General features: G+C 36.2%; 1 pseudogene; it reads right to left on the bottom strand.

The window, feature by feature from the left end:
- Positions 1-1,182: 1,182 nt before the first annotated feature.
- On the bottom strand, positions 1,183-18,918 carry LOC143658389 (cytoskeleton-associated protein 2 pseudogene; annotated as a pseudogene).
- Between the last annotated feature and the right edge of the window lie 5,430 nt (positions 18,919-24,348).

Below are 24,348 nucleotides of genomic sequence, written 5' to 3'. Positions count from 1 at the left end.
ACATTCAGCAAAGTGGTGCAATACAAAGTTAATGTATAAGAATCAGTAATTTTTAAATTTATTTTTATTATTAAACCAAAACAACATACAAACATGAACATTATTAACATACAAACATTCCGTGCATGGTGTACAATCAATGGCTCACAATATCATCATATAGTAGTATATTCACCACCATGATAATTTCTTAGAACATTTGCATCACTCCAGAAAAAGAAATAAAAAGAAAAAACTCATACATATCAAACCCCTTACCACTCCCTCTCACTGACTATTAGTATTTCCATCTACTATTTAACTTTTGTTCCCCCTATTTTTTTCCATATCCCTTACCACTTCCTTTCATTGTTCACTAGTGTTTCAATCTACTCAATTTATTTTGACATTTGTTCCCTCAATTACTTATTTATTTTTTTACAGGCATTTAATTTATTGGATGTATAATAGGTATATAGTTTACAAGGAATAAAAATCCTAGTCCCCCAAACAAAAGATAATAGAACAGAGATAGTTACTATTAAACAAATGGAATGAATGAACATAAATAAGATGAACTATGATCTTCCTTCATATTCATTTGTTTTAAAATTAATCTTTTACAATGAAGAATCACTTATTTCAAACTGTAGAATCAGTAGATTATGTTTGCCATTTAAGTATTACTTCGGCGCTTTACAGAACATTTCTATTGGTGGTATTTACGTGTGAGAAGAAGAATGTTTATTGTATATAAACAGGTTTCTGGGAACATGATTTATCAGTAAGGTTGTTATATCTTGCAGAAAAAAGTTTAAATATTAGTTATTTTAGAAATACTACCTAAAGCAGAATGACATTTATTAAATATTATATATTCCATCCCTAAGTCCATTCTAATTGTCTTACATCAAAGGAAGCTATGGAAGTTAAAAATCTAACTAAGAAGAACTCAGACCAGCTCTAAAGTTTCTAATATCCACTAAGTTCACCATCTTTTCCTTCTTACCTCCTTTATATAAGTATAAATTTATTTTTTTAAACTTCATATAAATACGACTTTATATATTACTTATTTACATAAAGAAGTACCTTTATATAAATTTATATTTATATAAATTTATATTTATATGTTTATGTAAATATAAATTTTATCTAGAACATCTTTATCTGACAAAGAAGCATTCTGGTATTTATATTAAAAATCCCATTCCACATCAGAGCTTTAGTTTTCTTCTGCTATCTCAGTCTCGGAGTACATCTGGCAGACCAGGACATTAGGACGGCATACAAAAGCATCTGTTTCACTTTCCAATTCTGTTTACTGTTCCAGTGAAGACACACAAGGATAATGTCTTTTAACATATCTGGCAATTTGGAATTCTTCTCTTGAAGATGTTGAGAACATCAACACTTGTGTTAGATACTTCAGCTCTTTAAATACAGAATTTGTTTCATCGAATTGCATCTTCTTTTTCATGCTTCGTAAGTATGGCATAGTAGAAATGTTATATTTAATTAAGCAACTTGCCCCTGTTTCTTTAGAGTTTTAGTATCACTGATGGGCTCTTTTGTTTTGTCTTCTTGTTCTTTTTCACAATCTTGAAATATCATATTTCTATGTTGTATATTTTCCATTTGCAGTTTTCCTGGCTCTGGGTTAACATCTATATTTTCAGTGTTGACTTCTTGGATTTGTTCAATGGCTGCACAAGCTTCAGTATTTTCTCCAAAATTGACGTTTTCTTGACTCTTCAGTCTTAGAATATCCACAGTTATACGTGGCATCGCCTCAATAGGCTGAGCCTCTGCCAGAATGGCTTTCTCATAGATTGGGATAATATTTTCAATAGGACTTGTAATTGGTTCAAGACATACAAGGCGTATCCAATATTTAACACATTTTTTTGGCATCTGGGATATTTTAAATCAGATTATTCAGTGCAGCCAAAAATGTTTCTTCTTTTGGACATCATTAAACAGGTTTAGGCATTCAGAAAATGTCTTATTTACTTTTTCAGTAAATAGTCTCTGTTCATCTTCTTCAGCAATGGTAGTTCACAAAAACCCAGCTTGTTTTTCATTTTATCCTTCGGGTTCTAGCTGGGTAAGTATGGAGCTAGGAGGCCTTTTCAGCACTCTTTCTTTGCCAGCCTTCCACTCAGTCAGATGGATTTTTCTCTCTTCTGTAGTTTCTTTGGGCTGAGCTGATCTATGAAAAGTTGCTTTGACTGCAGTGTGTTTTCGATGGTCAATGGTTTTGGACTTTTCTATCAGTTTGGTATTTGCAAATGAACCTGGTCTGGCTATAATTTCAGAAGCCAGGTTTTTGAGGATGTCTTGTTTCTTTTTGTGTCTTGAGAAGAACTGATGTGGACCCTAGATAAATCTGTGTTTAATTGTACTGCACCCTTTCCGGTAGGTCCTTTCTGTATTGGAACATTGGCAGAAGGGCTATTGAAGCCCTGTTTCACCTTGTCCAGGCTATTATTGTAGTGACTTCTAATAGGAAGTCACACAAGTTGTCTGTCCTGACATGTAGTGCTTGCAAATTTTGTAGTAGTTACGTTTGAGGCTCTATTACTCTTTAAAAATTTTTTCTCAATTACCAAAAACACAAAGCAAATGCAAACATTCCTATTTTGATCATTCTGTTCTACATATATAATCAGTAATTCACAATATCATCACTTAGTTGCATATTCATCATCATAATCATTTCTTGGAACATTTGCATCTATTCGGAAAAAGAAATAAAATGAAAATAGAAAAAAAATTTATACATACCATACCCCTTACCCCTCCCTTTCATCGATCACTAGCATTTCAATCAAAATTTATCTTAACATTTGTTCCCCCTATTATTTATTTTTATTCCATATGTTCTACTCATCTGTTGACAAGGTAGATAAAAAGAGCATCAGACACAAGGTTTTCACAATCACACACTCACATTGGAAAAGCTGTATCATTATTCAATCATCATCAAGAAACATAGCTACTGGAACACAGCTCTACATTTTCAGGCAGTTCCCTCCAGCCTCTGCATTACATCTTGACTAACAAGGTGATATCTACTTAATGTGTAAGAATAATCTCCAGGATAACCTCTCGACTCTGTTTGGAATCTCTCAGCCATTGACACTTTGTCTCATTTCACTCTTCCCCCTTTTGGTCGAGAAACTTTTCTCAATCCCTTGATGCTGAGTCTCAGCTCATTCTAGGGTTTTTCTCAATCCTTTGAGGCTGAGTCTCAGCTCATTCTAGGATTTTCCTGTCCCACATTGTTAGGAAGGTCCGCACCCCTGGGAGTCATGTCCCACATAGAGAGGGGGAGGGTGGTGAGTTTGCTTGTTGTGTTGGCTGGAGAGAGAGTCCACATCTGAGCAAAAAAAGAGGCTCTCTTGGGGGTGACTCTTAGGCCTAATTTTAAGTAGACTTGACCTATCCTTTGTGGGGTTAAGTTTCATATGAACAAACCCCAAGACTGGGGACTCAGCCTATAGCTTTTGTTGTCCACACTGCTTGTGAGAATATCAAGAATTCAACTTAGGGAAGTTGAATTCCTCCCCATTCTCACCATTCCCCGAAGGGGACTTTGCAAATACTTTTCCACTCGCTGATTAAATCACTCTGGGATTCATTAGGGCATCACTCTGGACAAACGAACAAAATCTCACATCCTAACCAAGGTTCCAAGTACTTATGGTGTTCAATCAAGCTATCTACATAAGTTATATTAGGAAATGCACTAGTCAAAATATAAATTTTGTAACAAATAAATACTTTTTGCTTTAGTCTCACACATAAGGTGACATTTAAAAATATTAATTACCATCTATTTTCAGCACCCTGCAGTAATGGCATTCCTTTGTTCTTCCTCATGCAAGAACATTTTTAAAATTTGTACATTTAGTCACTATTATTATACACTCTAGGCATTCCTAGATTATTCCATCTCAATCTTTATTGTCTATCTTTCTTTCTGATTTAATTTATGCCCCCCAGCCCTCCTCCCTCTATCATTTTCACATGCAGCTTCATTCAGTGTTTTAACATAATTATATTACAGTTAGGTAGTATTGTGCTGTCCATTTCTGAGTTTTTATATTCATTCCTGTTGCACAATGCACACCTGTCCCCTATTGGATGGACCTTGAGGACATTATGCTGAGTGAGATTAGCCAAAAATGAAAGGACAAATACTGTATGGTCTCACTGATATGAACTGACATTAGTGAATAAACTTGGAATATTTTGTTGGTAACAGAGACCATCAGGAGATAGAAACAGGGTAAGATATTGGGTAATTGGAGCTGAAGGGATACAGATTGTGCAATTGTCCCCTTCTATTCCTATCCTTTGAAGTGTTTTCAACAGGAAAGGATGTTGAATTTTGTCAAATGCCTTTTCTGCATCAATCGAAATGATCATGTGGTTTTTTTGCTTTGACTTGTTGATATGGTGTATTACATTAATTGATTTTCTTATGTTGAACCATCCTTGCATACCTGGAATGAATCCTACTTGGTCATGATGTATAATTCTTTTAATGTGTCGCTGGATTAGATTTGCTAGAATTTTGTTGAGAATTTTTGCATCTATATTCATTAGAGAGATTGGCCTGTAGTTTTCTTTTCTTGTAATATCTTTGTCTGGCTTTGGTATGAGGGTGATGTTGGCTTCATGAGTTAGGTAGCTTTCCCTCCTCTTCAATTTTTTGGAAGAGTTTGAGTAGGATTGGTACTAATTCTTTCTTTCTTTCTTTTTTTTTTCATCATTGCAGAAAGTTTTATTAGCGCACACTGATCTACAAATTCAGTGCAACCCAATCAATATTCAGGGCTTTATTTATTTATTTACTTAATCTCACTAAGGTCTTTTTATCATCATAATTGACTTTTTTGCATGTGTGAAAAATAACATATATACAAAAAAGCAATAAACTTCAAAGCACATTGCAATAATTAGTTGTAGAACAGATTTCAGAGTTTGGTGTGGATTACAATTCCACATTTTTAGGTTTTTACTACCAGCTGCTCCCAGACACAGGGGATGAAAAGAAATACCAATGTAATGATTCAAATCATAGATTTGTTAGATCCTACCTTCTCTGTATAACTCCACCATTATCATCTTTCTTCCACACTCTAAGGGTGTTTGGGCTGTGCCCATTCTAAATTTTTCATGTTGGCAGCGGCTGTCAATAATATGGGATGGGGGATAGAACTAGTTGATGTTCTGAAGATGGTGGCCCTTCTGCATTTCAGGACTTGTTTGGTATAGGGACCCATCTGGAAGCTGTAGGCTTCTGGAAAGTTATCCTAGTGCATGGAAACTTTGTACAATCTTATATAATGCCTTAGGTGTTCTTTAGGGTTTATAGGAATGGTTTTGGTTGGGGCTTGGCAAGCGGTGATAGGTAGTAATGTCTAACCAAAGCTTGCATAAGAATGACCTCCAGAGTAGCTTTTCAACTCTATTTGAACTCTCTCAGCCACCGATACCTTACTTGTTACACTGCTTTTCCCCCTTTTGGCCAGGATGGCATTGTTGATTGTACAGCGGCAGGGCTAGGCTCATCCCTGGGAGTCATCTCCCATGCCGCTAGGGAGACTTTCACTTCTGGATGTCATGTCTCATGTAGAGGGGAGGGCAGTGATTTCACCTGCAGAGTTGGGCTTAGAGAAAGAGAGGCCATGTCTGAGCAACAAGAGGTGATATCTTAAGCATACCTATAGGTTGGCTAAGCTTCTCCACTACATAGACTTCACAAGAGCAAGCCTCAAGATTAAGGACTTGGCCTACTGATTTGGGTGTCCCTGATGTTTGACAGATATCAGGGATTTCCCTGCTGGTAAAGTTTAATATTTTCATTTTTTTCCCCATCCCTCAAGGGACTTTGTCAATGCTTTTTATTTTCATTATTTATTTGCATGGGCAGGCACCGGGAATCGAACCTGGGTCTCTGGCATGGCAGGCAAGAACTCTGCCTGTTGAACCACTGTGGCCCACCCTGCCAATGCTTTTTTTAAAAAAAATTTATTTATTAATTAAAAAATTAACAAACCAAATAAAATATCAACATATATAATCAGTAATTCACAATATCATCACTTAGTTGCATATTCATCATTTCTTAGAACATTTGCATCAATTCAGAAAAAGAAATAAAAAGACAATAGACAAAGAAATAAAATGAACACAGGAAAGAAAAAAAAAGATTATACCTACCATACCCCTTACCCCTTGCTTTCATTGATCACTAGCATTTCAAACTAAATTTATTTTAGCATTTGTTCCCCCTATTATTTATTTTTATTCCATATGTTTTATTCATTTGTTGACAAGGTAGATAAAAGGAGCATCAGACACAAGGTTTTCACAATCACACAGTCACATTGTGACAGCTGTATCATTATTCAGTCATCCTCAAGAAACATGGCTACTGGAACACAGCTCTACATTTTCAGGCAGTTCCCTCCAGCCTCTCCACTATATCTTGAATAACAAGATCATATCTACTTAATGCATAAGAATAACCTCCAGGATAACCTCTCGACTCTGTTTGGAATCTCTCAGCCATCGACACTTTGTCTCATTTCCCTCTTCCCCCTTTTGGTCAAGAAGGTTTTCTCAATCCCTTGATGCTAAGTCTCAGCTCATTCTAGGGTTTTTCTCAATCCCTTGATGCTGAGTCTCAGCAGCTCATTCTAAGATTTCGGTCCCACGTTGCCAGGAAGGTCCACACCCCTGGGAGTCATGTCCCATGTAGACAGGGGGAGGGTGGTGAGATTGCTTGTTGTGTTGGCTGGAGAGAGAAGCCACATCTGAGCAACAAAAGAGGCTCTCTTGGGGGTGACTCCTAGGCCTAGATTTTAAGTAGACCTGACCTATCCTTTGTGGGGTTAAGTTTCATATGAACAAACCCAAGACTGGGGACTCAGCCTATAGCTTTGGTTGTCCACACTGCTTGTGACAATATCAAGAATTCAACTTGGGGAAGTTGCATTTCTCCCCGTTCTCACCATTCCCCGAAGGGGGCTTTGCAAATACTTTTCCACTCACTGATCGAATCACTCTGGGATTCATCGGGGCATCGCTCTGGACAAACCAACAAAATCTCATGTCCTACCTGAAATTCTAAGTACTTATGCTGTTCAATCAAACTTTCTACATAAGTTATATTAGGAAATGCACTAGTCAAAGTATAAATTTTGTAACAAACATTTTTTGCTTTAGTCTCACACATAAGGTGACATTTAAAAATATTAATTACCATCTATTTTCAGCACCCTGCAGTAATGACATTCCTTTGTTCTTCCTCATGCAAAAACATTTTTAAAATTTGTACATTTAGTCACTATTATTATACACTCTAGGCATTCCTAGCTTATACCATCTCAATCTTTATTGTCTATCTTTCTTTCTGATTTCATTTATGTCCCCAGCACTTCTCCCTCTATCATTCTAACATGCAGTTTCATTCAGACTAATTCTTTCTTGAATCTTTGGTAGAATTCACATGTGAAGCCATCTGGTCCTGGACTTTTCTGTTTGGTGAGCTTCTTAATAACTGATTCAATTTCTTTACTTGTGATTGGTTTGTTGAGTTCGTCTATTTCTTCTCAAGTCAAAGTTGGTTGCTCATACCTTTCTAGGAAGTTGTCCACTTCATCTACATTGTTGTATTTATTAGCATAAAGTTGTTCATGGTATCCTCTCATTACTTCCTTTATTTCTGTGGGGTCAGTGGTTATGTCTCCTCTTCCATTTCTGATCTTATTTATTTGCATCCTCTCTCTTCTTCTTTTTGTCAATCTTGCTAAAGGTCCATCAATCTTATTGATTTTCTCATAAAACAAGTTTCTGGTTTTATTGATTTTCTCAATTGTTTTCATGTTCTCAATTTCATTTATTTCTGCTCTAATCTTTATTATTTCTTTCCTTTTGCTCACTTTGGGGTTAGTTTCCTGTTCTTTCTCTACTTCTTCCAAGTGGACAGCTAATTCCTCGATTTTTGCTCTTTCTTCTTCTTTGATATAGGCATTTAGGGCAATAAATTTCCCTCAGCACTGCCTTTGCTGCATCCCATAAATTTGGATATGTTGTATTTTCATTTTCATTTGCCTCGTGATATTTACTGATTTCTCTTGTAATTTCTTCCTTGACCCACTGGTTGTTTAAGAGTGTGTTGTTGAGCCTCCACATATTTGTGAATTTTCTGGCACTCTGCCTATTATTGATTTCCAACTTCATTCCTTTATGATCTGAGAAAGTGTTTTGTATGATGTCAATCTTTTCAAATTTATTGAGACTTGGTTTGTGACCAAGGATATGGTCTATCCTTGAGAATAATCCATGAGCACTTGAGAAAAAGGTGTATCCTACCATTGTTGGGTGTGATGTTATATAAATGTCTGTTAAGTCTAGCTAATTTATTGAATTATTCAAATTCTCTGTTTCTTTATTGATCCTCTGTCTAGATGTTCTGTCCATTGATGAGAGTGGGGAATTGAAGTCTCCAGCTATTACGGTAGATATGTCTATTTCTCTTTTCAGCATTTTCAGTGTTTGCCTCAAGTATTTTGGAGCATTCTGGCTCAGTTCATAAATATTTATGATTACTATGTCTTGTTGAATTTTTCCTTTTATTAATACACAGTGTCCTTCTTAGTTTCTTTTAATTGTTTTACATTTGAAGTCTAATTTTTTGGAATTAGTATAGCTACTCCTGCTCTTTTCTGATTGTTATTTGCATGAAATATCTTTTCACAACCTTTCACTTTCAACCTATGTTTATCCTTGGGTCTAAGATGCATTTCCTGTAGGCAGCATATAGATGGGTCCTGTTTTTTAGTCCATTCTGTCAGTCTATGTCTTTTGATTGGGAAGTTTAATCCACTAATATTTAGTGTTATTACTGTACAGATGGTACTTTCTTCTACCATTTTGCCTTTTGGATTTTATGTCATATCTAATTTTTCTTCTTTTTACCTTTATTCATAGTCTTCATTTCTACACTCTTCTCCATACCTTTCGCTTCTGTCTTTTCATATCTGTCTCTAGTGCTCCCTTTAGTATTTCTTGCAGAGTTGGTCTCTTGCTCACAAATTATCTGAGTGATTTTTTTGTCTGAAAATGTTTTAATTTCTCCCTCATTTTTGATGGACAATTTTGATGGATATAGAATTCTTGGTTGGCAGCTTTTCTCTTTTAGTGTCTTAAATATATCATCCCACTGTCTTCTTGCCTCCATGGTTTCTGTTGAGAAATCTACACATAGTCTTATTGGGCTTCCCTTGTATGTGATGGACTGCTTTTCTCTTGCTGCTTTCAAGATTCTCTCTTTCTCTTTGACCTCTGACATTCTGATTAGTAAGTGTCTTGGAGTACATCTATTTGGATCTATTCTCATTGGGGTATGCTGCACTTCTTGGATCTGTAATTTTAAGTCTTTCATAAGAGCTGGGAAATTTTTAGTGATAATTTCCTCCATTAGTTTTTCTCCTCCTTTTCCCTTCTCTTCTCCTTCTGGGACACCCAAAATATGTGTATTCATGCGCTTCATATTGTCCTTCAATTCCCTGGTCTAGACTAGGGTACGCTGTGTATCTGGTCACTGATGTAGCCCCAGGAGCTGTTCTGTACTGTTTCTGGTTATTTAGTAGTTGCTCTGGAGGACAAACTAAAACGCACACATTGCTAAGCCACCATCTTGATTCCTCTCTACTTATTTATTTTTAAACCATATTTTTTACTCATGTGTCAATATCATAGATAAAAGGAGCATTAGATACAAGGTTTCCACAATCACATAGTCACATTGTGAAAGCTATATCATATATATTCATCTTCAAGAAATGTGGCTACTGGAACACAGCTCTACAGTTTCAGGCACTTCCCTCTATCTTCTCTAATACACCTTAAACTAAAAAGGGGATAGCTATAAAATGTGTAAGAATAACCTCCAGAATAACCTCTTGACTATGTTTGAAATCTCTCAGCCATTGACATTTTGTTTTGTTTCATTTCTCCCTTTCCCCTTTCAGTTGAGAAGATTTTCTCAATCCTTTGATGCTGAGTCCCAGCTCATTTTGGGATTTCTTTCCCATGTTGCCAGGAAGGTTTACACCCCTGAGAGTCATGTCCTATGTAGAGAGGGGGAGGGTGGTGAGTTTGCTGATCATGTTGGCTGAGAAAGAGACAGGCTACTTCTGAGCAAGAAAAGAGGTTCTCTAGGGGTGACTCTTCAGTTTAATTTTAAGTAGACTTAGTCTATCCTTTGTGGGGATAAGTTTCATATGAACAACCCCCAAGACTGAAGGCTCAGCCTATTGATTTGGCTGTCCCCACTGCTTGCAAGAATATCAGGAATTCTCCAAATGGGGAAGTTGAATTTTCCCCCTTTCTCACCATTCCCCCAAGAAGACTTAGCAAGTACATTTTTATTCACTGTTCAAATCAATCATCTATCTTTCCTTTTGGTTTCATTTGTGCCACCAGCACTCCTCCCTCTATCATTCTCAAATTCAGCTTCATTGAGTGTACTAACATTATTGTGCTACAGTTAGGTAGTATTGTGCTATCCATTTCTGAATTTTTACAATCAGTCTTGTTGCACTCTGTAAACCGTCAGCTCCAATTACCCAAAATCTACCCTATTTCAGATGGTAATTAATATTTTAAAATGTCACCTTATGTGTGAGACTAAAGCAAAAAATGTTTATTTGTTACAAAATTTATATTTTGACTAGTGCATTTCCTAATGTAACTTATGTAGATAGCTTGATTGAACACCATAAGTACTTGGAACCTTGGTTAGGATGTGAGATTTTGTTCGTTTGTCCAGAGTGATGCCCTAATGAATCCCAGAGTGATTTAATCAGCGAGTGGAAAAGTATTTGCAAAGCCCCCTTTGGGGAATGGTGAGAATTGGGAGGAATTCAACTTTCCTAAGTTGAATTCTTGATATTCTCACAAGCAGTGTGGACAACCAAAGCTATAGGCTGAGTCCCCAGTCTTGGGGTTTGTTCATATGAAACATAACCCCACAAAGGATAGGTCAAGTCTACTTAAAATTTAGGCCTAGGAGTCACCCCCAAGAGAGCCTCTTTTGTTGCTCAAATGTGGCCTGTCTCTCCAGCCAACACGATGAGCAGTCTCACCACCCTCCCCCTCTCTGCGTGGGACATGACTCCCAGGGATGTGGACCTTCCTGGCAACGTGGGACAGAGATCCTGGAATGAGTTGAGACTCAGCATCAAGGGATTGAGAAAAACCCTAGAATGACCTGAGACTTAGCATCAAGGGATTGAGAAAACCTTCTTGACCAAAAGGGGGAAGAGTGAAATGAGACTAAGTGTCGATGGCTGAGAGATTCCAAACAGAGTCGAGAGGTTATCCTGGAGGTTATTCTTACGCATTAAATAGATATCACCTTGTTGTTCAAGATGTAGTGGAGAGGCTGGAGGGAACTGCCTGAAAATGTAGAGCTGTGTTCCAGTAGACATGTTTCTTGATGATGATTTTACAATGATATAGCTTTCACAATGTGACTCTGTGATTGTGAAAACCTTGTGTCTGATGCTTTTATCTACCATATCAACAGACAAGTAGAATATATGGAATAAAAATAAATAATAGGGGGAACAAATGTTAAAATAAATTTAGTTTGAAATGCTACTGATAAATGAAAGCGAGGGGTAAGGGGTATAGTATGTATAATCTTTTTTTTCTGTTATTGTTTTATTTCTTTTTCTGTTGTCTTTTTATTTCTTTTTCTAAATCAATGCAAATGTTCTAAGAAATGATGAATATGCAACTATGTGATGCTATTAAGAATTACTGATTATATATGTAGAATGGAATATATGTTAATATTTTTGTTTGTTTGTTAATTTTTTAAAATTAATAAATAAAAACAATCTACCCTATTTCTATCTCCTGATGGCCTCTGTTCTTAACTGAAACTCTCCAAGTTTATTCATTACTGTTAGTTCATATCAGTGAGACCACACAGCATTTGTCCTTTTGTTTCTGGCTAATCTCACTTAGTGTAATGTCCTCAAGGTCCATCCATGTTGTTACATATTTTATGCCTTTATTCTGTCTTACAGCTGCATAATATTCCATCCTATGTATATACTACAGCTTGTTTAACCACTCCTCCGTTGATGGCATTTGGGCTGTTTCCATCTCTTTGCAATTGTAAATAATGCTGCTATAAACATTGGTGTGCAAATGTCTGTTTGTGTCCTTGCCCTCATGTCCTCTAAATAGAAACCTAGCAATGGTATTGCTGGATTATATGGAAATTCTATACTTAGCTTCTGGAGGAATTGCCAAACTGCCTTCTATAGCAGTTGTACCATTTAACATTCCCACCAACAGTGGATAAGAATGTCTCTTTCTCCACATCCTCTCCAGCACTTGTTTTCTCTTTTATTGATAATGGCCATTCTGGTGGGTGTGAGATGATATCTCATTGTGGTTTTGATTTGCATTTCCCTAATAGTCAGAGATGTTGAGCATCTTTTCATGGCCATTTGACCATTTGTATTTCCTCTACTGAGAAGTGTCTGTCCATGTCTTTTGTCCATTTTGTAATTGGGTTGTTTGTCCTTTTGATGTTGAATTGAACAATCTCTTTATATATTCTGGAAACTAGACCCTTATCTGATATTTTGTTTCAAAATATTCTCTCCCACTGTGTATGCTGTCTTCTTGACAAAGTTCTTTGATGCACAAAAGTGTTTAATTTTGAGGAGTTCCCATTTATCTATTTCTTTCTTCAATGCTCATGCTTTGGGTGTAAGATCTAGGAAACCACCTACTATTATAAGTTTTATAAGATATTTCCCTACATTTTCTTCTAACAGTTTTATGTTCTTAGATCTAAAGTTTAGGTTTTTATTCTATTTTGAGTTAATTTTTATATAGGGTGTGAGTATGGATCCTTCTTCATTCTTTTGCACGTGGATATCCAGTTCTCAAAGCACCATTTATTGAAGAGATTGTTCTGTCCGAGGTGAGTTGGCTTGACTGTCTTATCAAAGATCAATTGTCCATAGATGAGAGGGTCCATATCTGAACACTTTATTAGAGTCCATTGATTAGTATATCTATCTTTATGTCAGTACCATGTTGTTTTGACTGTAGCTTCATAATGTGCTTTAAAGTCAGGTAGTGTGAGAACTCCAACTTCATTTTTCTTTTTCAGGATATTTTTAGCTATTGGAGCACACTGCCCTTCCAGATAAATTTAGTTATTGGTTTTTATATTTCTGAAAAGTAACTTTTTGGGATTTTAATTTGTATTGCATTACATCTATAAATCAATTTAGGTAGAACTCACATCTTAATTATATTTAGTCTTCCAATCCATGAACGTGGTATGCCCTTCCATTTATTTAGGTCTTATGTGATTTCTTTTAGCAATTTCTTGTAGTTTTCTGTGTGTAGGTCTTTTGTATCCTTAGTGTGCTGGTCTGAAAGGATTTATGTACCCTATAAAAGCCATGATTTAATCCTAAGAAATCTTGTGGGAGCAACCATTTATCTTAATCCCTACTCAGCACTATTAGTTGGAAACTTGATTGGGTTATCTCCATGTGACTCAGTCAACATGTGTATTAAACTTGGTTAGATAGAGACATGTCTCCACCCATTCTATGTGGGTCTTGATTAATTTACTGGAATCCTATAAAAGAGGAAACATTTTGGAGAAAGGTGGAGATTCAGAGAGAGCAGACCAGAATGACACAGCCACAAGAAGCAGAGTCCACCAGCCAGCGACCTTTGGAGATGAAGAAGGAAAATGCCTCCTGTGGGGCTTCATGAAATATGAAGCCAGGAGAGAAAGCTAGCAGATGACGCTGTGTTTGCCATGTGCCTTTCCAGATGAGAGAGAAACCCTGGCTCTTTGCCATGTGCCTTTTCACTTGAGAGAGAAACTCTGAACATCATTGGCCTTCTTTCCCTGGATGCCTTACATTGGACATTTCTATAGACTTGTTTTAATTGGGCCATTTTCTTGGCCTTAGAGCTGTAAACTAGCAACTTATTAAATTCCCCCTTTTAAAAGCCATTCTGTTTCTGGTATATCGAATTCCAGTAGCTTGCAAACTAGAACACTTATTTAAATTTATTCCTAAGTATTTTATTATTTTGGTTGCAATTGTAAACGGAATTTTTTTCTTGATTCCCCCCTCATATTGTTCACTACTAGTGTATAGAAACGCTACAGAGTTTTGAGTGTTGCTCTTGTAACCTGTCACTTTGCTGTACTCATTTATTAGTTCTACTAGTTTCACTGTGGATTTTTGGGGGTGTTTGACATATAGTATCATATCATCTGCAAACGGTGAGAGTTTTACTTCTTCCTTTCCAATTTTGATGCTTTGTATTACTTTTTCTTGTTTAATTGCTCTGACTAGAACTTCCAACACAATATTGAATAACAATAGTGATAGTGGACATTCCTGTCTTGTTCCTGATCTTAGGGGGAAAGTTTTCAGTTTTTCTCCATTGAGGATGATGTTAAGTGTGGGTTTTTCACATATTCCCTTTATCATTTTAAGGAAGCTTCCTTCTATTCCTATCCTTTGAAGTGTTTTCAACAGGAAAGTATGTTGAATTTTGTCATATGCTTTTTCTGCATCAATCGAGATGATCATGTGGTTTTTCTGCTTTGATCTGTTGTATTACATTAATTTATTTTCTTATATTGAATCATCCTTGCATATCTGGGATGAATCCTACTTGGTCATGGTATATAATTCTTTTAATGTGCTACTGGATTCGATTTGCAAGAATTTTGTTGAGGATTTTTGCATTTATATTCATTAAAGAAATTGGTCTGTAGTTTTCTTTTCTTGTAATATCTTTGTCGGGCTTTGGTATGAGGGTAATGCTGGCTTTGTAGAGTGAGTTAAGTAACTTTCCCTTGTCTTCAATTTTTTTGAAGAGTTTGAGTAGGATTTGGTACTAATTCTTTCTTGAATGTTTGGTAGAGTTCACATGTGAAGCCATCTGGTCCTGGACTTTTCTTTTTGGGGAGCTTCTTAATAACTGATTCTATTTCTTTACTTGTGATTGGTTTGTTGAGGTCGTCTATTTCTTCTTGACTGCTCATGACTTTCTAGGAAGTTGTCCATTTCATCTACATTGTTGAGTTCGTTAGCATAAAGTTGTTCATTGTATCCTCTCATTACCTCTTTTATTTCTGCAGGGTCAGTGGTTGTGTCTACTCTTTCATTTCTGATTTTATTTACATCTTCTCTCTTCTTTTTGTCAATCTTGCTAAGGGTCCATCAATCTTATTGATTTTCTCATAGAGCCAACTTCTGGTTTTAATGATTTTCTTGATTGTTTTCATGTTCTCAATTTCACTTATTTCTGCTCTAATCTTTATTATTTCTTTCTTTTTGCTTACTTTGGGGTTAGTTTCCTGTTCTTTCTCTACTTCTTCCAAGTGGACAGTTAATTCCTCGATTTTTGCTCTTTCTTCTTCTTTGATATAGGCATTTAGGGCAATAAATTTCCCTCTTAGCACTGTCTTTGCTGCATCCCATAAATTTGGATATGTTGTATTTTCATTTTCATTTGCCTCGAGATATTTACTGATTTCTCTTGTAATTTCTTCCTTGACCCACTGGTTGTTTAAGAGTGTGTTGTGGAGCCTCCACATATTTGTGAATTTTCTGGCACTCTGTCTATTATTGCTTTCCAACTTCATTCCTTTAAGATCTGGGAAAGTGTTTTGTATGATTTCAATCTTTTCAAATTTATTGAGATTTGCTTCATGACCCAGCATTATGGTCTATCTTTGAGAATGATCCATGAGCACTTGAGAAAAAGGTGTATCCTGTTGTTGTGGGGTGTGATGTTCTATAAATGTCTGTTAAGTCTAGCTCATTTATTGAATTAATCAAATTCTCTGTTTCTTTATTGATCCTCTGTCTAGATGTTCTGTCCATTGATGAGAGTGGGGAATTGAAGTCTCCAACTATTGTGGTAGATATGTCTATTTCTCTTTTCAGCATTTTCAGTGTTTGCCTCAAGTATTTTGGAGCATTCTGGCTCAGTCCATAAATATTTATGATTGCTATGTCTTGTTGAATTTTTCCTTTTATTAATACACAGTGTCCTTCTTAGTTTCTTTTAATTGTTTTACATTTGTAGTCTAATTTTTTGGAATTAGTATAGCTACTCCTGCTCTTTTCTGATTGTTATTTGCATGAAATATCTTTTCACAACCTTTCACTTTCAACCTATGTTTATCCTTGTGTATAAGATGTGTCTCCTGTAGACAACATATAGATGGGTCTTGTTTTTTGATCCATTTGACAGTCTACGTCTTTTTGTTTGGGGAGTTTAATCCATTGACATTTAGTGTTATTACTGTCAGGGCAGTACTTTCTTCTACCATTTTGCCTTTTGGATATTATGTCATATCTAATTGTTCTTCTTTTTAATCTTTACTGATAGTCTTCACTTCTATACTCTTTTCCACACCTCTCTCTCCTGTCTTTTTCCTATCTGACTTGAATGCTCCCTTTAGTATTTCTTGCAGAGCTGGTCTCTTGGTCACAAATTCTCTCGGTGATTTTTTGTCAGAAAATGTTTTAATTTTCCCCTCATTTTGAAGGACAATTTTTCTGGATATAGAATTCTTGGTTGGCAGTTTTTTTCTTTTAGCAATTTAAATATATCATCCCACTGTCTTCTTGCCTCCTTGGCTTCTGCTAAGAAATCTATGCATAGTATTATTGGGTTTCCCTTGTATGTGCTGGATTGCTTTTCTCTTGCTGCTTTCAAGATCCTCTCTTTCTCTTTGACCTCTGACATTCTGATTATTAAATGTCTTGGAGTATGTCTATTTGGATCTATTTTCTTTGGGGTATGTTGCACTTCCTGGATCTGTAATTTTAAGTCTTTCATAAGAGCTGGGAAATTTTCAGTGATAATTTCCTCCATTAGTTTTTATCCTCCTTTTCCCTTCTCTTCTTCTGGGACACCCACAGTATGTATATTCATGCATTTCATGTTTCATTCAGTTCCCTGAGTCCCTGCTCATATTTTTCCATTTTTTTCCCTATATTTTCTTTGCTTGTTGGATTTCAGGTGTCCTGTCATCCAGTTCACTAATCCTATCTTCTGCCTCTTGAAGTCTGACATGGTAGGTTTCCATTGTTTTTTCCATCTCTTCTATTGTGACTTTTATTCCCATAAGTTCTGTGATTTGTTTTTTTCAGACTTTCAATTTCTTCTTTTTGTTCATTTCTTGCCTTCTTTATATCTGCCCTCAAAACATTGATTTCGTATTTCATGAGGTTTTCCATGTCTGTTTAAACATTCTGAATTAATTTTTTAACTCCTGTATCTCATTTGAATTATTGGTTTGTTCCTTTGAGTGGGCCATATCTTCAATTTTCCTAGTATGATTCATTATTTTTTGCTGGTGTCTAGGCATTTAATTACCTTAATTAATTTATTCTGGAGATTTTCACTTTTTTTTTTTTACCTATGATTTTCTTGCTGGATGACTTTGTTGTCTATCTGTCCTTTCACATTCAGTTCAGCTTATTTTGGACCTCTAGCTTAGGTTTTGTTTAACAGATCAGAATTTTTCAGTTCTTGTTTCTTTCCCTGCCTGTATGGTGCCTTTTTCCCCCCCTTAGGAGGGTTTACTTAGGTATTATAGACTCCAGCCAGATTTTCCCAGACCAAACTGGCCTCCTCTCAGGAGGAAAGAGTCACCTCTGTCAATTTTCCCTGAGGGCAAGACCCAGAAGATTGAAAGGCATTCCTATGAAGCCGCTGGACTCTGCATTTTTCCTATCCTGCCCAGTATGTGGTGCTTTTCTGCCTGCAGGTCCTACCAGCATAAGGTGATGTGGTACCTTTAACTTCAGCAGACTCTTCCTGCTGGGAGCATGGTCGAGATAGGAGAGGTTGTAGGCTGGCTTTAATGGCTTCACTTTTCACCTGGGGTCTGAATTTCTTGAGAGAGGGAAGCCACCTGAGCTGGGTCTCACCCCTCTCCCGTGGAAGGCACAGTCTCCAGACAAACACCTAAACAAGTTTAATTCTGCCTATGCCTGGGGCAGATGGAGCCTGAGAAGCCCTGCACCTGTAACCAAACAGTAGTCAAGCCATAGAAACACAGACACAAAAAAGAAAAAGAAAAATCCTTTTTAGAGCATTCAAACCCATTCCTTGGCTTTGCCAATCAAGAGCTTAAGTTGGTATGTTGTTTTGTGTATCTTCCAGTCCTGTGTGTGCCCTCCTTTCCTTCAGGGCCCAGATTGTTTCAAGTAGTATGTGTTATCTGATCCAGAAAACCTGTTTCATTTTTTTCTTTTCTTTTTCTGTCATCCCTGCCCACTCTACCCAGGGCGAAACCCAGCAACCTCTGCTTTGACTTGAGGTTCAGTCAAAGCTGGGGGCCTATTTTTAGTAATCAGAATTTGTTAATTAATTCCACAATTAGAGCTTGGTTGAGTTCAGCCCCTGCTGCTGGTAGTTTCTTTCCTTTCCCCCCTGGGAAGCAGCCTGTGGGGGAGAGGTGCCGGCCGCCATGGTTTGGGGAACTCACAGTTCTGAGTGGGCTTGCAACAGGTCCCGCTGGTCCAGATTGGGGTACGCTGTGTGTCCAGTCACTGACGTGGCCCCAGCAGTTGTTCTGTACTGTTCCTGGGTATTTACTAGCTGCTCTGGAGGATGAACTGAATCCCGCACCTCACTAAACCCAATCTCTAAACACATTCTTAATCTGTGTTCTTATTAGGTGTGAACCCATTCTAAATAGGATTTTTGAGGTTGTCATTTTTAGTTAATGTGTAATAAACAGAACCAGGGTTGGCTTTAATGTGGATTGCTGGAGCCCTGATAAAAAGAACATGAAAGTTACAGTACCCTGGAAGGAGAGGACATTGTTATATGGTGCAAAGCAGAAATACAAGCCAGAGAATCCCAAGGATTGCTGGCAGCCAGTACCACCAGTATGCTATACAGTCTTTGGGGAGAAACCTTGCTAATATCTTGAATTTGAACTTCTTCTATACTCAAAACTATGAGCTAATTAGTACTTGTTGTTTAAACCCAAACTAGTTTTTGGTATTTGTGATAGCAGTTCTGCAAACTAAGACACTGTTTTAGTTTGCTAATGTTGCTGGAATGCAATATATCAGAAATGGTTTGGTTCTTATAAAGGGAGTTTATTAACTTTCAAGTTCACAGTTCTCAGGCCATAAAAATGTCCAAACTAAGGTATCCAGAAAATGATACCTTGATTCAAGAAGAGCTGATGGTGTCCAGAACACCTCTGTCAGCTGGGAAGGCATATAACTGGTGTCTGCTGTCCCTATGGCTTCTGGTTTCAAACAGCAACCCCGGCGGCATTTTTTCCTGGATCTCCAAATGTCTTTGTCTGTGTTGGTTCTTGGCTTTTTCCAAAATGGTTCTCTTTTTTTTTGGGGGGAGGAGGGGTTTATGTGACTTTTTTTTCTCTTTTTTTTATCAATTTAAAAAATTTTTAAAAAACATAACAACAAACACAAGCATTCTTAACTTGTGATCATTCCATTCTACATACATAATCAGTAATCCACAATATCATCACATAGTTGCAAATTCATCATCATGATCATTTCTTAGATCATTTGCATCAATTCAGAAAAAGAAATAAGACAACAGAAAAAAATTCATACATGCCATACCCCTTACCCCTCCCTTTCATTGATCACTAGTATTTCAATCTAAATTTTATTTTAACATTTGTTTCCCCTATTATTTATATTCTATACATTTTACTCATCTGTTGATAAGGTAGATAAAAGGAGCATCAGAAACAAGGTTTTCACAATCACACAGTAACATTGTGAAAGCTATATCATTATTCAATCATCTTCAAGAAACACAGCTCTACATTTTCAGGCAGTTCCCTCCAGCCTCTCCATTACATTTTGACTAACAAGGTGATATATATCTAATGCATAAGAATAACATCCAGGATAATCTCTCAAATCTGTTTGGAATCTCTCAGCAATTGACACTTTATTTTGTCTCATTTCACTCTCCCCCCCTTTTGGTCAAGAAGGTTTTCTCAATCCCTTGATGCTGAGTCTACTCTCATTCTAGGATTTCAGTCCCACGTTGTCAGGAAGGGCCACACCCCTGAGAGTCATGTCCCACGTAGATAGGGGGAGGGCAGTGAGTTTGTGTTTATATGACATTTAATGACACTGATATGACATTCAAGAATAGACAAAACTAAAAATCAGAATAGTGCTTTCCTCTGGAGAAAAGAGATTGAAAGAAAAAGAGAAAGGATTTTCTGAGGAGATGAAAATGTTTTTTATCTTGATTAGTGTGGGGCTTACACAGGTGATGACATTTTTTTAAACATTTTTTACTGTGAAATATAACATATATACAAAAATAATAAATTTCAAAATACATTGTAACAGGTAGTTATAGAACAGATTTCAGAGTTTGGTTTAGGTTACAGCTCCTTAATTTTAGGTTTTTCATTCTAGCTGCTCCAAGACACTGGAAACTAAAAGAAATATCAATATAATGATTTAGCAGTCATACTCATATGTTAAATCCTATCTTCTCTGTTATAACTCCTCCTCCTTTGGGCATTCTCTCATTCTTTAGTGGGCTATGGTCATTTTAACTCTTTCATGTTGGGCTATTGATAATATAGGATGGGGGATGTTTTTGGTCACTCTGGGTTTCAGGAACCACCTGGAGGTTGTAGGTTTCTGGAGAGCAATCATAGTGCATGAAACTTTTGTAGAATCTCAGATAGAGTCCTAGGTGTTCTTTAGGGTTAACAGGAATGGTTTTGGTTGGGGTATGGTAAACTGTGGTAGTTAGCACCATTTAACTGAAGCTTGTGTAAGAGTAGCCTCCAGACTCTATTTGAACTCTCTCAGCTGCTGATACCTTATTTTGTTACATTTCTTTTCTCCCTTTTGGTTAGGAAGGCATTGTCAATCCTACGGTACCAAGGCAGCCTCATTCTTGAGATGACTTGCCAGGGAAACTTTCTCTTGTGGATGTTATGTCCCATGTAGGGGGGAGGGTAATGATTTCACTTGCAGAGTTGGGCTTAGAGAGAGATAAAGACCACATCTGAGCAACAAAAGAGGTGTTATAGAAGTAAGTCTTAGACATAAGTATAGGTAGATTTAGCTTCTCTGCTAAAGAAATAAGCTTTATAAGAGTAAGCCTCCAGATCAAGGGCTTGGCCTATTGACTTGGGAGTCCCTAATGTTTGACACAGTATCAGGGGTTTCACCAGTGGTAAAGCTTAATAAATCCATATTTTTTCTCCAGGCCCTAAGGGACTTTGCCAATACATTTAAATTATCTGCCCAACATACTCTGGGACGTACCCGGATATTACATTAAGCTATACAAAACAACAATCCCTCTTTCTAATTCTGGGCTCCATGTATTTGGGTTGTTTAAATGAGCTGTCCACACAGGTTGAGTTAGAGTTTGTGCAACAGAAAATTTAATTTTTAGACAAAATAAACCTCTCTTCCTTTGGTCTCATACAGTAGTGAAGTTCCAAAATACAGACAATGTTTTCCTTACCCCTGTATATGATTTACCTTAGTCCTGACCAGATTGGCTTTGTTCTTAACTCTAATTGAAGCCTGATCTCTTTTTCAGTTTCATTAACAGTTGCCGTATGTAGCAATATTGACTCTCAGAGCTGCAGAATCCACAACTCTGAGTCTTAGGTATCACACAGGTAGTCAAAGTTCCAGAGAGATACCGGGTTATACATATATAATACAGCATCTCAAAATCTGGAAATAATGTTTACAGCTCCAAGTAAATGTGACTGCTGTAAGATCTCACTATCTAGGCCATACTTTTATTATAAGATTTTTCTAGAGGAGACCATACAATATTTGTTCTTTTGTTTCTGGCTTAAAATGGTTCCCTCTTAAAGAACTCCAGTAAGTGGATTAACACCTACCTTGAATGGGTGGAGATATATCTCCATGGAAACCACCTAATCAAAAGGTCCCACCCACCACTGGGTGGATCACATCTCCATAGAAACAACTTAATCAAAAAGATCCCACCTTAACAATATGTCTGCCACTACAAATTGGACTAGGAAAAAGAACATGGTTTTCTGGGGTACGCAACAGCCTCAAACCAGCACAGACACCATCTTTATGCCATATTTTCACAAATTGTTCTAGAGACAGCAAACTTGTATTGTTTTTTCTTTGCTTTAAAATAAACTAGCAATAATTCTAATGAGTATAAAAATGTATCACTCCTGTTTCAAATGTAAGCATTCATATTTGCAAAACTGTTTTACAGTGATTCCTTAACCTCTATGAAAAGCATAAAATAGTTGAGAGACTAGAGTCTGTTTCCATATCCTGTGACTACCTTGTAATAGTCCCTTAACAGTAGAAGTACTGGCAAAATACTAGATATTTAGGATCACATTTTATTGTTTGGTATAAGCACAAAACTATTATTTATTGCTTTCCATGGCTAGGTGCTGCTTTTTTTTTTCACTTTATATAAATTTAATCGTACGTTGTGCACACTTTGGGAACATTAAGTCTTTGAGATTCATTGAAGTTGTTACACAGAACAGTAGCTTTTTTTTGGTTTTTGGTTTTTGGAGTAATGAAAATGTTTGATTATGGCTAGCTTCTTAATAAAGTAATACAAGAATCCCAAGAGACAACAATGAAGTCTAGTCTACAATACAAGGCAGGCAAGTGTGATACCTAGTTTTTTTCTTTTAACAGGGAAAATCAACACTAATACTCTAGAGAAACTAATACTCTAGAGAAACAAAAGGTTTTTACATTATAGCAAACCAAAGTTCAATGCTCATAATGATCAAACTTGTAACTTGTAGCTGGAATATGTTGCTGCATTTGGTCTTATACAGTAACTTATAATATACAACTATCTAGGGACTCAGTACTATTTTGACCAACAGACCACCTCCTCATAGCCCTCAAGAGGGGATAATAAAACATACTCCTTTCTTCCCATAAATGCCTGAACTTTATGCCATAAAATAAATCTGAGTGAGAGGTATAAAACAAACTTATAATGTAACTCTATTATCACTTTTGCATTTTTTTCTTTTTTTCTTGTGACATATAAACATATTTGTTTTTGGAGTTATATACTATAGCAAATTTAAAAGCTTATAAAATAGAACTTTTTGAATAAGAATAAAGACTAAGACTTCTAAGATATTAATTTTACTAATAAAATATCTAAGGGAATCAATCCATTTTAATAATTATAGTTCTTTTAAATATACGTTGAAAAATTCTTTATGGACATTAAACTCAAGAGGACAATGTATCGAAAGAGAATAACTAAGACCTGGGTTTTGAGGTTTTTCACCTCACTTACCATTCTTCAGCATACTACTTCCCATCATGCTTTCTTCACTTACTAAACACAAATTGTCAGATTTCTAGATTGGACCTTGTTCTAGTATGCTAGCTGCTGGAATGTGGTACACCAGAAATGGAATGGCTTTTAAAAGGGGGGAAATTATTAAGTTGCTAGTTTACAGTTCTAAGGCCATGAAAATGTCCCAACTAAAACAGGTTTATAAAAATATCCAAATTAATCGTATGGTAGCCCATGACAAACTATGGGATCTGTCCTGTAGCTACTTGTTGAAGAATGCTTTGATAACTATTTTTTTTTATTTATTTGCTTTGTATATATATTATATTATACAATAAAAAAGTTAAAAAATATATCACACACAGGGATAGAAAGAACCTTTAAAGGTGATGGTGGAGTTATACAGAGAAGGGTAGGGTTTAACAAACAAATATGATTGTTGAATCATTAAATTGATATTTCTTTTAGTCTCCAGTATCTTAGAACAGCTAGAAGTAAAAATCTAAAATTGTGAAATTGTAACTCATACCAAACTCTGAAATATGTATTACAACTAATTATGCTATGCTTTGAAATTTACTGCTTTTTGTATATATGTTATATTTCACCAAAAAACAAAAAAAAGAGTCGATTGTGATGATAAAAAAATTATTTATTCCTTCTAGCCTATGTTCTGGAGCAGCTACAAAGAAAAATATTTGGTGATGGTATGGTGGCCCATGATAAACTCTGGGATCTGTCCTGTTTATCTGTTTGTTGAAGAATGCTTTGAAAACTATTGCTTGTTCCTTTCTTTGCTTTGTATGTATGTTATATTATACAATTTTAAAAGTTAAAAAAAAGTTTTAGAAAAGTCCAAATTAAGGTACTAATAAGAGGTTACATTCACTCAAGAAAGGATGATGAAATTCAGGATTTCTCTCTCAACTGGAAAGG

Source organism: Tamandua tetradactyla, chromosome 16, assembly GCF_023851605.1.
Source record: "Tamandua tetradactyla isolate mTamTet1 chromosome 16, mTamTet1.pri, whole genome shotgun sequence".
Taxonomy (NCBI): domain Eukaryota; kingdom Metazoa; phylum Chordata; class Mammalia; order Pilosa; family Myrmecophagidae; genus Tamandua; species Tamandua tetradactyla.
The sequence above is the reverse complement of the archived record's forward strand: the minus strand, read 5'-3'. Positions and strand labels throughout refer to the sequence as shown.